Here is a 19,258-nt window from a genome sequence, read left to right as displayed (position 1 = left end):
GAGTGTGTCGGCGTCTGCTTTTGTGACCTTTCGCTTCAAATCAGGATTTGGAGAACCAAATGTTGTCCATATAACCCTTGCCTTTTGTAAGACCTCTGATGTTGAGGATATCTTATGCTTTCCATGGACATAATGATTAAGTCTTTCGGACTCAATCAAATACTTGATCTCATGCTTGAATATACAGATTGTTGCAGGATAATAATGGAATGAGCTTATCTTTACAAATTGTTCTGGAGTGAGTCTTTTGCCCTCCTTTGCTTCCCTTGCGATCTGATTACAAGCATAAGCCCAATGTTGACCATCAATGGGCTGGAATCTGCAATGAAGGAGAAATTCCTTCTTTACTTCCTTTAGCATATTCTCACCTTGTGCCTCTTCGCCTTGTTCATGTGGAATATTTTTAAGAGTGTCTTTAAAGAATTGACTGAAGGTTTCCTCGAAATGTGTAGGCCCTGTAAATGTTATTTGATCCAGAAAACTATTTTTGGTTGGACAAAACATTATTGGGCGCAAGACCACATTGCTTGCCACAGGTTTCTTACCATCTCTCAAAGCCTCGTATATTTGCATTGCATAGGATATATCAAGGCTTTGGCTATTAGTAAAGAGAGCTGCAGCTTCCACATCTTTGGCATTCACAAACCACGTCCTTTGACCCCAAATATATCTATCCCACATCATCATCTGTAACTGCTTCATTATGACGCAGATTAAGATTTTTGATTGATGTGAGTTCATCCTGATCATCTTCAGCCTCGGATTCTGAGTCTTCTTCATCTTTCTCTTTTTTTGACCGTTTTTCATCCACATTATCTTTCTCTACAGTGGGACGATGTCTTTTCTTACTGCTTGGAACCGTGGCTCTTGCAGTACTAGCCTTTTGCATTTCACGTCGTGGTTTGCTAGCAAGAGCTTCTAGCATAACTTCAGTGGATCGACCTTGATCTTCTTCAATTTTTGCTAATTCCCGTGCACTCAAGGCTTGTTTTTCATCATCCTTAGTTACATCCACCATTTCTGGCTCTAGAAGTTTGCGCTCATGTTCTACAGGTTTGTGACAGTGTGCCTGTTCTTCTTGTCCCTGCATCGAAGTCTGAGCTTTTTGATCTTCTTCATGTGAAGATTCTTGCATATGAGGAGCATATTCTGCATCCTGAAAGTATTCAAACATTATCTTTGCATGCATCCTTTTTGCCACCACACTAGGAAATTGCTCCCAAGTATATGAAAGAGTCTCCAATGCCCTTTGTAGCTCTGGAAACTTTGATGGTTGAGGAGGAGGCATCACAAAGGTCTTTGCGTCTCTCCTTGACACAATAAAATGCATACCGCAACCTTCAGGATTTGAACTCTTTGTTAAAATATCCACAAAGGTGTCTTTTCGCTGTATTATTATGCCTACTACAAGGCTTGAAGTCATATCTTTTTTGAAGAAAGTAGCATCCCATGGATCTTCAACACCATTGAACTCCCTTTTTGACATAAGTAGAAAGAGTCTCTTTTCCTTTTGATGAAGAAACCAAGCTCTTCTACCCATGTGATATCGAGTCCACCTACCAAAGCCATTGGGGCTATATTCCTTTCCTTTGAAATTCAAAGTGACATCAGAAACCCATTCTCTGATCTTAGAGTCATTTAGGATAGCCATCACATTAGCTGATTGCTCCATAATCCTACAAGAAAAGATAATGAAGAATTTAGATACATACAAGTAAAGTACAATATACAACCCTTGATACAATAAATGTGGGAAATAGCCCAAAAGGCTTTACAAGGCTTCATATGGCAATAAATGTGGGAAATAGCCTAAAAGGCTTTACAAGGCTTAAATATTTGTACAAATGTAAAAAAATTAGCCAATAAAGCTTTACAAGTAATATAAAATGTCATCTAGTGATAAAGCTTCAATCTTCGTGAAGATTCATGTAATGTGTCCATCCATTGATTTACCCTCTAGTCATAAAGCTTCAATCTTCGTGATGACATGTAATCTGTCCATCCATTGATATCTGTGCACTGATACCCAACTGATGCAATCTATCCACTAAAAACTGTTCCACTGATATCCACTTATGCAGCCCACATGATATCCACTTATGCATCCCACTGATACTCGTTAATTAATGAATGGTCAGGATGGTCGGGTTTATTATAAGGCGCTTCATATGAAAATAAATGTAAAAAATAGCATAGAAGGCTTTACAAGGGTTTTTATGACAATAAAGGAGCTTAAATATTTATACAAATGCAATAAAAATAACCAATAATCATCAAGCTCCAATATGTCCCATGACATGTAATCTGTCCACTAATATATGTAATCTGTCCACTGATATATTCTCATGCAATCTGCCCACTGATAAACTTCTTGGTAAATGGTAAATGGTAAAAGGTCTTATTTAATAGCATGTTATGAGTGTTAAACCGCATGTGAGCGAAGGGACTGACAACGATTAGGAACTAGTTAGAAAAATTTGAGCATGGCTTCGATTGGCAACTTGGAGAATTGTCTCTCCTCTAAGGCAATCTAATCTATGCTAAACTATGCTAAACCAACCGTCGAAGCGAAGAAAAGCAATAAATAATTTCTTTTCTGTGTTCATTTTAATGTGCTGGGGTTTAAGAGGCTTAAATATGCAAAAGAAGGGGTTGTGATATAGAGGCTAAAACTGCATGTGATATAAATGAAGAACAAGTATCTAAAGAAAAGTTAACATTTTTCAATTTAAAAGATGAATATATATAAAAATATCATCTCACCTTCAAAACAAACCATAAATTCACTCTTTTATAATTTTTTAAAAGTATAATATAAAAGATGTAAATATATAAAACTCTCTTTACTTTCTCTCTCTCTCTCTCTCTCTCTCTCTCTCTCGACTTTTAAATCTCTTTGTAGCCATAGTCAAGACACATCATTCTCTCTCTTAATCTCTCTCTCTCTCTCTCTCTGACAACTCTTAAGTATTTTTCTCTCTATCCTCATCCCACTTATTCTCTCTCTCCCTCTCCCTCCCTCTAGCATAGAAGTTTCATTCCTCTCTCTCTCTCCCTCTCTCTCCCTCTCTCTCTTTCTCTCTCTCTCTCTCTCTCTCTCTCTCTCTCTCTCTTTCTCTCTCTCCTCTCGCCATGTTTCATTCAAATAAACATCTCTCTCTCTCTCTCTCTCTCTCTCTCTCTCTCCCTCTCTCTCTCTCCCTCTCTCTCTTTCCCTCTCTCCCTCTTTCTCTCTCTCCCTCTCTCTCTTTCTCTCTCTCTCCCTCTCTCTCCCTACTCTCTCCCTCCCTCAAGCAGCCACAGCCCCCAAGAGACCCGCTTCTCTCTCTTAATCTCTCTCCCCCTCTCTCCTCTCTCTTTCTTTCCCTCCCTACTCTTCTCTCTCATTTAAGGAGCCCCTCTTCTCTGTGTGAATCTCTCTCTCTCTCTCTCTCCCTCTCTCCCTCTCCTCTCTCATTTAAGGAGCCCCTCTTCTCTCTCTTAATTTCTCTCTTTCCCTCCCTCCCTATTCTCTCATTTCTCAAATTTACAAACTCAAATATAAATAAAAAGCTAATTAAAATAGAACTCAAAAACTCAAATAAGAAACTAATTTAAAAAGAATTGTAATGCCTTCTAAAAGACCACCCTCCTCAAAAACTTTAAGAATAAACTAATTGAAAAAGAATTATAAGTAAAGAAAAAGAATTACAAGATGAATTTTAAGAAATAGAACTCAAAAACTTTAACAAGAAACTAATTGAAAAGAATTGTAAGTAAAGAAAAAGAATTACAAGAAGAATAAAAAAGAATGCAAGTACCTAGAAAAGGTGAAAAAAGTAAGGCTCCGCTTATCCTTTCTCTTCTGCTCTTGGTTGCTTCAATGAAATGAGGAGAGAGTTAAAACTAGCCCACTCCTCCTACGCATAAATTTGAATTTTCAAAAAACAGAGGGAAATTTGAATTCATTATAAATTTGAATTCAAATTTGTGTTCAACATTCTTCTTATACTTTCTTCTAACATTCTTCTTATACTTTCTTCTCATACGTTCCTTTTGAATTCAAATTTGTGTTCAACATTCTTCTTGATACTTTCTTCAACATTCTTCTCGATTCTCGTAAGTCCTTTTCATTCTTCTCGTAAGTCCTTTTCATTCTTCTCGTAAGTCAAATCTTATTTGTCGTTCTTGCTCGTGATAGTAAGTCAAATCCTCCTCTCCCCTCTCTCTCCTTCTGCTCCCTCCTCTCCTCTCCCTCTCTCTCTCGTCTCTCTCCTTCCTCTCCCCTCCCTCCCTCCCTCCATCCATCCATCCCTCGACCCAGCCCTCCCCTCCCTTCCCCTTCCCTCCCCTCCCTCTGCCACCAAAACTCCTCCCTCGACCCCTCCCCTCCCCTCCCCTCCCCTCCCCTCCCTCCTTCTGCCAAAATCCCCCTGTCGACCCCTCCCCTCCCGCTACCCTTTCCCCTCTCCCATCGCCTAACCCCTTCCTCCCCTACCCCTTTTTCCCTCTACCCCCTTTCAACCCTCCCCCCTTTTCCCCACCCCCCTTCGTGACCCCCCCAACCTTCCCTCCCTCTTCCCCACCCCCCCTTCCCCGGGCTGGCGGCTGCGGCCACTAGCCCCCCCCTTCCTCTCAACCCCTCCCACCCCCTTGCCCCCCTCTCAACCCTCCCCCCCCTCCTTGGCGACCCCCCCGAGCCCTCCCTCCCTTTCCCTGCGGCCGCCAGCCCCCTCCCCTCCTCTCAACCCCTCCCACCCCCTTTCCCTCTCAACCCTCCCTCCCCCTCCTTCGTGAACCCCCCCCCCCCCCCGAGCCCTCCCCCCCTTTCCCACCCACCCTTCCCCCAGGCTGGCGGTCGTGGCCGCCAACCCCCTCCCCTCCTCTCAACCCCTCCCACCCCTCCCACCCCCTTCACCCCTCCCACCCCCTCCCCGGCGGGCTGGCGGCCGGCCGCCAACCCCCTCCCCCTCTCAGCGCTCCCCCCTCCCCCTCTCAGCACTCCCCCCTTCCCCACCCCCCCTTCGTGACCCCCCAGCCCCCCAGCCCTCCCCCCCTCCTCTCAACCCCTCGCACCCCCTTCCTCTCAGCCATCCCCCCCCCTTCGAGACCCCCCCAGCCCTTTCCCCCCCTCTCAGCCCTCCCCCCCCCTTCGCGACCCCCCAGCCCTCCCCCCCTTTCCCAACCCCCCTCCCCCCAGGCTGGCGGCTACGGTTGCTAGCCCCCCCTTCCTCTCAACCCCTCCCACCCAACCCCCTCCCTGGGCTGGCGGCCGTTGCCGCCAGCCCCCCCCTCTTCACCCTCCCCTCCTTCGCGACCCCCTAGCCCTCCCCCCCCTATTCCCCACACCCCCCCTCCCCCCGGGCTGGCGCGGCCGCCAGCCCCCCCTCTCAACCCCTCGCACCCCCCCCACCCACCCCCCTCCCCGCCCCCGAGCTGGCGGCCGCGGCTGCCAGCCCCCCCCTCTCAGCCCCTCCCACCGCTTCATCCCTCCCACCCAACCCCCTCCTCGCCACCGAGCCCCCCCCCCTCTCAGCCCCTCTTACCCCCTTCCGCCCCACCCACCCCCCTCCCCACCCCCGAGCTGGCGGCCGCGGCCGCCAGCCGCCCCTCCCACCCCTCTCACGCCTCCCACCCCAACCCCCTCCCTCTGGCGGCCGTGGCCGCCAGCCCCCCCTCCCACCCCCTTCCCTCCCACCCACCTCCCTCTTCGCCCTGTCCCCGAGCTGGCAGCCACGGCCGCCAGCCCCCCCTCCCACCCCCTTCCCTCCCACCCACCTCCCTCTTCGCCCCGCCCCCGAGCTGGCGGCCGCGGCCGCTAGCCGCTCCTCCTACCCCTCTCACCCCTCCCACCCAACCCCCTCCCCGCCCCTGAGCTGGCAGCCGCGGCCGCCAGTCCCCCCTCCCACCCACCTCCCTCTTCGCCCCCGAGCTGGTGGCTGCTGCCGCCAGCCACCCCCTCTCTCGGCCCTCGATCCTCTTCCCCCCCACCCACCCCTCTCCCCGCCCCGCTAGCGCCCTTCCTCCCCTCCAGGCCGCCAGCCCCCCCCTTCGCCCTCCCCCCTTCCTCCCTCCATGGGAGACACAATCCCTCCTTTCCCCCCCCTCCCTCCTCCTTTCCTTCCTCTACTCAGCCCCACCCTCTGCCTCCCTTCCTCCTCCCTTCCCTCCATCCTCTTCTTCTCCTCCCCGGAACCTTTCTCTCTCTAGTTCCTCTCTCTTCAAATTTTAAAAAAGAAACTAGAAAAATTAATCAAAAAAATTTGCAAGTACCTGGAAAAAGTTTGTAAGTTTGCTCTTTCTTGCTTTCTTGCTCTTCCTTCCTTGCTCTCTTGATCGTCCTTGCTTTCTTGCTTTCTTGCTTCAGTGAATGAAATGAGGGGAGAATGAATGAAGAAGGAAGACTATATATAAGAAAAATTAGGTTTTCCTCCTCCTCTCCTATTGGCTTTCCATTCCTCCCCTCTCTCCTATTGGCTTTTCATTTATCCCCTCTCCCATTGGCTCCCATTACTCCCCCTCTCCTATTGGACCCCCATCCCTCATCCATTAGCCCTCCCCCCGTCCATCCATTTCTTCTTCCTCCCCATTGCCACCACTCCCATCCCACATTTCCACCACGTCCCATACTCCTCCCATTTCCCTAAATCCCATATTTCCCCATCTCACCCTCCTCTTTTTCATCCCCTATTAACTCCCTCACTCATTTCACTCCCTTATTAGCCTACTCCCCTATTACCTTCCCCTCTCCCATTCCATTCTTCCCTCCCCACTCTCACTTCCACTTCCCATTACTCACTTGCCATTTGAAAACTATTAATATATTATTATACTATTTTTAATACTTATTATCATACAGCCTTATTACTTCCCTATCCTATTCCACTCCTCCCTCCTCATTCCCACTTCCACTTCCCATTACTCACTTGCTATACACATTTGCAAACTATTAATATATTATTATATGATTTTTTATACTATTTGTAAACTTACATATGGGCAAAATCACAGGTGTCAAAGTGATCCTATTGTGGTCATACAACAACTGTGCTTTTATTCAAGGGCATATTTATCCTCATCAATAAGCTTATTTACTCAAGGTATGAAGTGCATAATTTGTGGACTAGGTGTTTACTTTGTGTCAAAATTGTTTGCCACACACACACACATATACATATACCGAGAATTTTCTAATATTGTCGCATCTACATTTCTCCGATGGGCACAAAACTTTGTACACGCCTCAACCTAGGTCTTATTGACTTGCATACAAAGTGGTGCACCCATCTCATAAGTACTTGTTCGGATAACACACCTCCAAACGTATTTTATGACGATTGTGCATAACACTAGCAACAAAATGGTGTATCATGTGAGACCGACTATGCAAAGCATATCCAATGGACACAAGACTTTGCACGTTCCTAAACCTAGGCAGTATTGACTTGTGTGCAAAGTGGCATCCCCATCCGATAAGTACTTGTTTGAAAAATACACCTACGATCGTGTTTTTTGACGATTGTGCATGATACTAAGGCAACAACGGCGTTTTATGCTTGATCGACAATGCAAAGCATATCCAATCGGCACAATACTTTGTACACACCTTCAACTAGGTAGAACCGACTTACATGCAAAGTGGCACGCCCATCCCATAAGTGCTTGATCGGATAACATACCTAGCAGCGTGTTTTTTGACGGATGTGCATGACACTAGAGTAAAAATAGTATTTAATGCTCGATCGACCATGCAAAGGATATCCGATGGGCACAAAACTTTTCGTATGCCTCAACCTAGGTGGTATTGAAATGTTCTCAATGAGGCACACCCATCCGATAAGTACTTGGTCAGATAACACACCTAATGGTGTGTTTTTTTGCGGATGTGCATATCATTAGGGGAAAAATCGTGTATAATGCGTGATTGACCATGCAAATCATATCTGATGGTGACAATACTTTGCACGCACCTCAACATAGTTAAAACCGACTTGTGTGCAAAGTGGAGCCCCCATATGATAAGTACTTATTTGAATAACACACCTATGGCCGTGTTTTTATATGGTTGTGCATGACACTAAGGCAGAAACAGTGTGTTATGCTTGATCGACAATGCAAAGCATATCCGATAGGCACAATACTTTGCACACACCTTCAACTAGGTGGAATTGACTTACATGCAAAGTGGCATGCCCATCGCATAAGTGCTTGATCAGATAACACACCTAGCAGCGTGTTTTTTTACGGATGTGCATGGCACTAAGGCAAAAATGGAATTTAATGCTCGATGGACCATGCAAAGCATATCCGATGGGCACGATACTTTGCACACACCTTCAACTAGGTGGAATTGACTTACATGCAAAGTGGCATTCCCATCGCATAAGTGCTTGATCGGATAACACACCTAGCATCGTGTTTTTTTACGGATGTGCATGGCACTAAGGCAAAAATGGTATTTAATGCTCGATCGACCATGCAAAGCATATCCGATGGGCATAATACTTTTCCTATACCTCAACCTAGGTGGTATTAAAATTTTTTCAAAGAGGCACACCCATCCGATAAGTACTTGGTCAGATAACATACCTAAGGGCGTGTTTTTTTGCGAATGTGCATACCACTAGGGAAAAAACGGTGTATAATGCGTGATCGACCATGCAAATCATATACGATGGTGAAAATACTTTGCACACACCTCAACCTAGTTGAAACAGGCTTGCGTGCAAACTAGAGCCCCCATCCGATAAGTACTAGTTTGAATAACACATCTAGGACTGCGTTTTTTTACGAATGTGCATGACACTAATACAAAAACGGTGTTTTATGCTTGATCGACAATGCAAAGCATATTCGATGGGCACAATACTTTGCACACACCTTCAACTAGGTGGAATCGACTTACATGCAAAGTGGCACACCCATCCCATAAGTGCTTGATCGGATAACATACCTAGCAGCGTGTTTTTTGACAGATGTGCATGACACTAGAGCAAAAATAGCATTTAATGCTCGATCGACCATGCAAAGCATATCCGATGGGCACAAAACTTTTCGTATGCCTCAACCTAGGTGGTATTAAAATGTTCGCAATGAGGCACACCCATCCAATAAGTACTTGGTCAGATAACACACCTAGCAGCGTGTTTTTTTACGGATGTGCATGGCACTAAGGCAAAAATGGTATTTAATGCTCGATCGACCATGCAAAGCATATCCGATGGGCACGATACTTTGCACACACCTTTAACTAGGTGGAATAGACTTATATGCAAAGCAGCACGCCCATCCCATAAGTGCTTGATTGGATAACATACCTAGCAGCGTGTTTTTTCACGGATGTGAATGACACTAGAGCAAAAATAGTATTTAATGCTTGATCGACCATGCAAATGATATCCGATGGGCACAAAACTTTTTGTATGCCTTAACCTAGGTGGTATTAAAATTTTCTCAATGAGGCACACCCATCCGATAAGTACTTGGTCAGATAACACACCTAATGGCATGTTTTTTTGCGGATGTGCATATCATTAGGGAAAAAATGGTGTATAATGCGTGATTGACCATGCAAATCATATCCGATGGTGACAATACTTTGCACGCACCTCAACGTAGTTAAAACAGACTTGTGTGCAAAGTGGAGCCCCCATCTGATAAGTACTTATTTGAATAACACACCTATGGCCGTGTTTTTATATGGTTGTGCATGTCACTAAGGCAAAAACGGTGTGTTATGCTTGATCGACAATGCAAAGCATATCCGATGGGCACAATACCGGGCACAATACTTTGCACACACCTTCAACTAGGTGGAATAGACTTTCATGCAAAGTGTCACGCCCATCCCATAAGTGCTTGATCGGATAACATACCTAGCAGCGTGTTTTTTGACGGATGTGCATGACACTAGAGTAAAAAAAGTATTTAATGCTCGATCGACCATGCAAATGATATCCGATGGGCACAAAACTTTTCGTACGCCTCAACCTAGGTGGTATTGAAATGTTCTCAATGAGGCACACCCATCCAATAAGTACTTGGTTAGATAACACACCTAATGGCGTGTTTTTTTGCGGATGTGCATATCATTAGGAAAAAAATGTTGTATAATGCGTGATCGACCATGCAAATCATATCCGATGGTGACAATACTTTGCATGTACCTCAAAGTAATTGAAAGAAACTTGTGTACAAAGTGGAGCCCCCATCTGATAAGTACTTATTTGAATAACACACCTATGGCCGTGTTTTTATATGGTTGTGCATGACACTAAGGCAGAAACGGTGTGTTATGCTTGATCGACAATGCAAAGCATATCCGATGAACACAATACTTTGCACAAACCTTCAACTATGTGGAATTGATTTACATGCAAAGTGGCACGCCCATCGCATAAGTGCTTGATCAGATAACACACCTAGCAGCGTGTTTTTTTACGGATGTGCATGGCACTAAGGCAAAAATGGTATTTAATGCTTAATCAACCATGCAAAGCATATCCGATGGGCACGATACTTTGCATACACCTTCAAATAGGTGGAATTGACTTACATGCAAAGTGGAATTCCCATCGCATAAGTGCTTGATCAGATAACACACCTAGCAGCGTGTTTTTTTACGGATGTGCATGGCACTAATTAAGGCAAAAATGGTATTTAATGCTCGATTGACCATGCAAAGCATATCCGATGGGCATAATACTTTTCCTATACCTCAACCTAGGTGGTATTAAAATGTTGTCAAAGAGGCACACCCATCCGATAAGTACTTGGTCAGATAACATACCTAAGGGCGTGTTTTTTTGCGGATGTGCATACCACTAGGGAAAAAACGGTGTATAATGCATGATCGACCATGCAAATCATATCCGATGGTGACAATACTTTGCACACACCTCAACCTAGTTGAAACGGACTTGTGTGCAAACTGGAGCCCCCATCCGATAAGTACTAGTTTGAATAACACATCTAGGACTGCGTTTTCTGACGAATGTGCATGATACTAAGACAAAAACGGTGTTTTATGCTTGATCGACAATGCAAAGCATATCCGATGGGCACAATACTTTGCACACACCTTCAACTAGGTGGAATCGACTTACATGCAAAGTGGCACGCCCATCCCATAAGTGCTTGATCGGATAACATACCTAGCAACGTGTTTTTTGACGGATGTGCATGACACTAGAGTAAAAATAGTATTTAATGCTCGATCGACCATGCAAAGGATATCCGATGGGCACAAAACTTTTCGTACACCTCAACCTAGGTGGTATTGAAATGTTCTCAATGAGGCACACCCATCCGATAAGTACTTGGTCAAATAACACACCTAATGGCGTGTTTTTTTGCGGATGTGCATATCATTAGGGAAAAAATGGTGTATAATGCGTGATCAACCATGCAAATCATATCCGATGGTGACAATACTTTGCACGCACCTCAACGTAGTTAAAACGGACTTGCGTGCAAAGTGGAGCCCCCATCTGATAAGTACTTATTTGAATAACACACCTATGGCCGTGTTTTTATATGGTTGTGCATGATAATAAGGCAGAAACAGTGTGTTATGCTTGATCGACAATGCAAAGCATATCCAATGGGCACAATACTTTGCACACACCTTCAACCAGGTGGAATTGACTTACATGCAAAGTGGCATTCCCATCACATAAGTACTTGATCGGATAACACACCTAGCAGCGTATTTTTTTTACGGATGTGCATGACATGAGCAAAAATAGTATTTAATGCTCGATGGACCATGCAAAGCATATCCGATGGGCACAACACTTTTTGTACACCTCAACTAGGTGGAATTGACTTACATGCAAAGTGGCACACGCATCCCATAGTGCTTGATTGGATAACATACCTAGTAGGCTCATGTTTTTTTACGGATGTGCATGACACTAGAGCAAAAATAGTATTTAATGCTTGATTGACCATGCAAAGGATAACTTGGCATGTCCATCTGATGAGTACTTGATCGGATAACTTCTCCCACCAATAAATTAAGTACTAATTAAAAATTATAATAAATGAGTAGATTATTAAAAAGAGACTGATATTTATGTAATTGTTGCTACTGCAGCTTGCTTGCGAAGGACTCTCACAAAGGAGATGGCTATAGATTTTGTTCTAGGGATGGATGTGATTTTATGTAGCAAAAGAGAAGTAGTTGCATTTGCTACAATCCATGATAGTGATCCCAATTCAGTTTGCCACTTTCGAAGACTTGGCGAAGATAAGGTGGCAGTTACTGTATCAAAGATTCTTAGCGCACATGTTGAGCTAAAGTATAAATGTGGAGATATGGAAACACTTGAAGATGTTATGCCCTACAATACATCCAAAAAATCATTTATAGCATGGGACAAAGATGAGACTTATGCAACAGACATTATCAAGAATACAAAGTGCACCACCTTGGATTTTACTATAGGGGACATTTTACAAATGAGATCATTTGCAAATAAGACTGTAGCAGAAGGTGAAGTATTGGGATTTCAACAAGTGGAGCAATGGTCATTTGCGCAGATGAGGATTCTAAAAGTCACTGATGATGGTATGGTTGATAACATAACATCCTTATGTGATCCCTACTATGAGGTAGGCAAGAATATTTATGATGGAGCATGCAATTTTTAAACATGAGAAAGAGGCACATGGTTTTCAATGATAAAGACAACGTATACTACAATATCAAAGGACCTAAAAAGCGTGCCCATGTGCTAGGCTCTATCACTCAAAGGGAATTATACAAAAAAAACCAAAAATCTCATCATGACCTTATTCGACATTCCAGACAAAAATATGCATTTTGGAAGGAGCAAGCTATTTCGCATCCTGATGACTACATGTGCCTTATTGTAGATGGCATGGATCAGAATACAACAACATTGCCTCGTTTTGTTGCCACTCCACCTAAATTACACGGAAAGCACTTTCTAAAGACACATCTATGTGGAGTGTTAGTGCATGGAATTAAGTTCTTTGCAGATATATGGATTGATTCCTTGAATCTACATGATAGCAATCAAGTTGTAACATCTATTATGAAGGCAATTCACAATGTACATGCAGAAAAAGGTCGCCTGCCACCGACTTTGAGAATACAAGCTGATAATTGCTGGCGAGAAAATAAGAATGTACTCATGTTTGCATTCTGCTCCATGCTAGTTGCTCATCGAATCTTCAATGAGGTTGAATGTGGATTTTTGTATGTTGGGCATACACATGAGGATATCGATCAGGTTTTTAGCACAGTCTCAAGGGAGCTTAAATGCAAGGATGTGGAGACAATAGATGACTTGGTAAGAAGATGTGGCAGGCAAGTTGGTGGTCGTAAGGAAAGTACAGTATGTGAGAGGCTCGAAAGAATGTATGATTGGAAGAGCTTCATTCTACCTTTCATACAAACGGGTGGTGATGCATTGACAGGTCATACCAATCCACACTACTTTCGTTTTTTTTTTTAAGATGAAAAACCCGTAATGCAATGGCAACAGTATTCTCATGATACAAAATGGGAACCTGAAGAACCTTACAGTCTCTTAACTTCAATTCCCAGCAAGGAAAGGTATCCAGCATGGGCTCCTATACAAGAATTTAATGAGAGGTCTAATTGTGAAATAGATGGATTAAAAGCATTTATTACATACAAAGAGGAAATGCTCTGGAGATATTTTGATTCGAAGCCTACTTGGAGAGAACACACTACCACTGTAATTAACAAGACACGAAATTTAATAAAGGACCTTGAGAGAATGCGAGGCTCAAAGGATGTCAAGGAAGAATGCAATATGTTTTGGCCAAATGTTCATAACGATTTGCGCCCAGCTCCAGTCTTTGAAAATGAATTTGTATCATTACTCCCACGTCCATATTGTGGACCGAAGAAGAGAGAGTTTATGCCACAAGTAGATATAGAGGTCGATTGTTTTGTTGTGGTTCGGCCATCGGATGATGAATATGAGAATGTGAAGTTTTGGGTTGCAAAAGTAGTTGATGTGCAAAGAGATGACCAAGGGAGAGCTACAACATTTACAGCGGTATGGTATGAGCCAAAGGGCAGGAAGGAGAATATGGATAGCAACACATTATATACTAATTGTATAATGAAGGAGTGGGTCCCAAATGATGAAGCGGTCTCTCAAGTTTCGACGGAGACAATCATAGTGTCTTGGCATTCAAGGGAAAAGAAATCAAAGAAGCACATGGGATATGAGGTAGAAGGAAAAATAAAAATACCACAACAAACTATTTTGCATATACACGAATTTTTAAGGATGCTCGCCATGGAGGAAGTAGAAGGAGACAGCGCAAATGAAGAATGTCCATGATTAAAGATTTGTATTGAAGTCCATTGAAGGATTTTATTTGGGTACTAGGCAAGGAGCCAATCCAAGACAATTATAATCAGAGTCATCACCTCCTATGTCAAATGAGAGTCAAAATATGCACTGGATGTCACCCAAGGGTCAAGGCTTGCCAAGACAATAGGGAGTTAATGCAGATGGCACCTGGCAAGGGACTATCACATTGAGCAATAAGACAATGGGGAGTCAATGCACCCAAGGGGCAAGGCTTGGCAAGATAACTTGTGGGAGTTAATGCAGATGGCACCTGTATTTTGCACTGGATGTCACCCAAGGGTCAAGGCTTGGCAAGACAATAGGGAGTTAATGCAGATGGCACCTGGCAAGGGACTATCGCATTGAGCAATAAGACAATGGGGAGTCAATGCACCCAAGGGGCAAGGCTTGGCAAGACAAGCCTAGGTCAAATTATGCAGATGGCACCTGGCAAGGGACTCTCGTGACATTGAGAAATAAGACAATGGGGTGTCAAATTATGCAGATGGCACGAATTGAGGCTCTTTAAGAGCAACAATTTAAATTGTAAACATATGTTCAATCTATATCATTTTGGATATAAAGACTCTAGCTAAGAGCAACGTCTCTCAATGTAATCATATAAAGAAAGCTATAATTGCTATTATACCTCTTTGGTTCAATACAAAACTTGGGTCTTATGGCATCATGTCTTCTTTCTATTTATTAAAAGTTTTGCTAAATTTTGTGCATATTGCCGAGTGACAATGTTATTTTCATGAAATATTTAAGTCTCCTTTCATGGATTTATAAATTTATCACATCAACGAAAGACATCAAGGAAAAATATTAAAAATAATTAAATTAACAAATAACTTAGATATAGCTAGAATTTCTAATATAGGATTATTTCAAATTCTTGCATGTTGGTGCAAAAGTATAGATTGAAAAAACAATATTTTTATGTGAATATGATAGTGCCACAAAGTGAACTTTTGATTTGGGAAGGAAAAACGTCAAGGAAAAATATTAAAAATAATTAAATTAACAAATAACTTAGATATAGCTAGGATTATTTCAAATTCTTACATGTTGGTGCAAAAGTATAGATTGAAAAAACAATATTTTTATGTGAATATGATAGTGCCACAAAGTGAACTTTTGATTTGGGAAGAATATTTTCAGAAAGTAAAATTTTGATTTGGAAAGGATATTTTCATAAAGTAAAGTTTTCATTTAGGAAGGATTTTTGGGCTTCATCCAAAAACAACACAAAAAGTCCAAAATTAATGAATTAGGTGTTTCATGTTTTTATAATGTAGTGTAAAAGTCTTTTGCTGTCTACTATCTTCTGAGTCTCCTCCATCTCTACCCACCTCTATGCATCACTTCCTCTCTCTCCATCTGTGTAAGTGGAGAGCCTTGTCAAATTCTTGCATCTCTCCTTGCTCCTTGGTCAGAAAGATGACTCCATACATGACTGCATATACATGTGTGTGCTAAACATAGTGAAGTTGAACATGCCATGTGTCATCATGGGGGGCTATGAAATGGCTTGGTAGAAGTTGCATCTTGATGTGAAGCTAGTTGGTATAGCTATGAAGGTTGGATCCAATAGGTTATGACATACAAGAGTGCCACCAACCCAAAAGAACTAACAACATTATGTGAGGCATGTTGTAGTAGGACTATAATCTCTATCAAATGATGTGTGGTTGAAGAAGAACGCATAGTCGGTGTGGGAAAGGTGATCCAGGGGCTACATAAATGTTGGGGCTAGAGCTGCAAGTATGACACTCTGCTCTTTGAGACTGTCGATTCCGGCCTCCACATCTGCCCCAAGGATATCCATGGTGGGTGAGGAGATGATAAATTAAGAGTGATGAAAGAAGAATGTGCTTGTAGAAGGACTAGGATAAACGAAAGAAGGGAGTGTGATAATAATATTATTAATTTCTTCAATCACTTTATTTCATAGATTTAAATGTATTCAAAATCTATCATCTCATATGTCTCTCACATTACGGTCTTGCATCTTTTACTTCACTCAATAGACAACTCACCTCACTAAATTTATTCAGTCAGTTTCACTTTATTCGAAGTCTAACTTATTATATACAATAAATATCTCATTATGATGTCTTGCATTATGGTCTTGCATGTGTTACTCCACACAATCTAGTAGTCTAGCATTCTACAACTATCATCTTAGTGACATCTCAGCCTCTCCGAATTCTTTATTCCAAATCTTTCATCTCACATTATGAGTGTGCGCAGTTCTATAAATCCCTCTCTGGTCATTCGTCTTCTACATCTCGCCCGCAGCTTTACAGCCAAATAGTTCTTCCACTTTGCTCGCATTACCTTCCTTGCCTACTCAAGCTTACTTCTTTCATCTTGTCAGCAGCCTTACAATAAAATACTTCTTCCACTTTGCTCTTGTTACTTTCCTCCTCTCATTTCCTTGGATCTTTTTGAAGTCATTGATCTCATCGAGCAAGCCATTAGCACCAGCAAAAAATGGATCGCCAAGAATGAGGGAAAGAGGGAGGAGAGAAAGAGACATCCAACTCCGTTAACCTGGTACGAGAAGGATGAGCTTGCTTATCAAAAGAGCTTAGAGGAGGAGAGAGGAAAAATAAGTAGGCCTACTAGCGAAATAGATAGATTACATTCATATAGGAGAGAGCTAACACACTTTCTACGTGAGATATCTTCGTGTGTGGCTCATTATGGAAGATTTCCACCCCAAGAAGTGCAAGTTATTTGGAATAAACAAAGTGCTATACAAGAGAAAATTTATAATTCCTTACTTCTCTTTTGTAGTTTTAACTACATCAAATGATGAGATGAACTCAGCCCTTGAATGGGTTGAATCTTGGATTTCAAGAGAAAATATTAATGCCTTCTCGTGAGAGCCTTATTGTAACTTTTGTTATTTGTCAACACCTTTATAAATACTGTAAGAGTTTGCTTAATATAGTTGTAACTTTTGAAGGTGTTTGTTAACACCATTATAAATATTAAGAGAGTTTACAATTGCTGAAGCTTATTTTTTGGTGTAACTTATCTGAGGCTTATTGTAACTTTTGGTGTTTGTCAACACCTTTATAAATATTGTGAGAGTTTGCTTAATACTGTAACTTTTGAAGGTGTTTCTTAACACCATTATACATATTAAGAGAGTTTACAACTGCTGAATCTAATTTTTTGCTATAACTTGACTGCGTTAAATTTTATAATTTTAGTTTCATCTCTTGAAAAAATATCCAAAAAATTGCTTGTTTTTATGTTTTCATCTATGCTTTGAAGATTGGGTTTTTTCTTAAATTTTATCCAAAAACTAGTCCAAAAGTATATGTAAAAATGAATTTGTACATTGACAAGTCCAAAATTAATGAAATAAGTGTTTGTTGTGGTTTAGTAGTCCATTGGCATACATCACAACCTTTGACATATTCATAGGCATCTGCCCAAAGTGTTGGCCACCAGTAGCCTACAAGGAGGACTTTTCTTGCTATGGTTTCCCTTTGGAAGTGTCCTCCTATAATGCCTTCATGGAATTCACTCAGGATTGGCATGATCTCATGATGCGGTACACATCTTCTGAAAACTGGTCCTTGCCCATCTTGTATAGTTGTCCAACAATGAGTTGATAGGGTGCGTCTTTTAAAATTAATGTTCTAGCATCTAGTACTTTCATTTTAGGGGGTGGACATCATGCCATTAAGTACCCAATGATATCTCCACACCAATATGAAATAGCATCTATCTTAAATGGTGTGCACTCTTGCAAGTCATCTTCTACTCTAGTGGCTTTTTCTCTCGACTTGACACAAGACATGTGATTGGCAATGTAGTGTTGGGCATCTTTGCATACCACTATTTTGAAGTTGAATTCTTGAAATAAAAGGAGCCATTTGGTTATTCTTCCTATTGTACATGGACGGTTCATAAGATAAAGCAATGCTTGATGGTCGGTGAAGAAAACAAAATCATTTGCCAATAGATAGTGCTGAAATTTCTTAACACGATACACCATTGCCAAGGCTTCTCTTTTTGTGGTGGTATAGTTGATCTCCACATCATTGAGTTGTCATCTCGCAAAGTAGAATGGGTAGTGTGACATGAAGTTGGGGGTGATAAACTTCACACACCTCTTCACTTCCTACTGCTTTTGAGTTGAGTGATAAATATATTTATCACTGGGAAAGGGACATTAAAAAGAAGCTTTTATGCCAAGAGACCACACCATACTTTCCTTTGTTATATGAGAATGAAGATGGTAACATCCAAGTGATGTTGTACTCAAGCATAGGGAAAAGGAAAGGACCAGTAGAGGCCATAATCTCAGTAAGCCGGTCTATGTCAAAGAGAAGAGCGATACATTGTTGAAAGAAGATCATGCGGCTCAACATGACATGAAATGATATATATCAAGGGGTTTGAAGGGGCTGATTGGGCCAGATGGGTAGGTTCTGAGGAAACATTGCACCTTCTTCATAGATACCTTTACAATTAGCTCCAAACACTCTCCAAGCTGTCATCAGACATAGAGGATTATAACTTTTAGTAGAGACATGATATCAAAGATTTAAACACATATAAATATGTGCCTTGAAATGGGCTTCTCTCTGATATAAGTTTCATAAGAAATGTCTCCCTTTTATCATTAATGTCCTTCTTATATTTCTTTTCTTCTCTTAGATCCTCCCGTCTTGTGAGCAAATCTGCCATAGTGGACCTAGTGGTATTTTTAGTGACAAAAGAGACTCAGAGAAATCTTGAAGCTCTGACAACCATTTTGCAAATCTCCCCCTAGGATTAGGCTTGCGAACTAGATATGCTAATACAGACTGAGAGGTAAGGAAGAAAAATGGTTGAGGTAATAAATAGGAGCGAAACTTTTTGACTAAAAACACCGAAGAGAGGGCTTGCTG

The sequence above is a fragment of the Dipteris shenzhenensis genome, chromosome 14 (genome assembly GCF_047967505.1).
Source record: "Dipteris shenzhenensis isolate YYH24624 ecotype China chromosome 14, Dip_SZ_1.0, whole genome shotgun sequence".
Classification (NCBI taxonomy): Eukaryota; Viridiplantae; Streptophyta; class Polypodiopsida; order Gleicheniales; family Dipteridaceae; genus Dipteris; species Dipteris shenzhenensis.
This window is presented reverse-complemented; position numbering follows the sequence as displayed.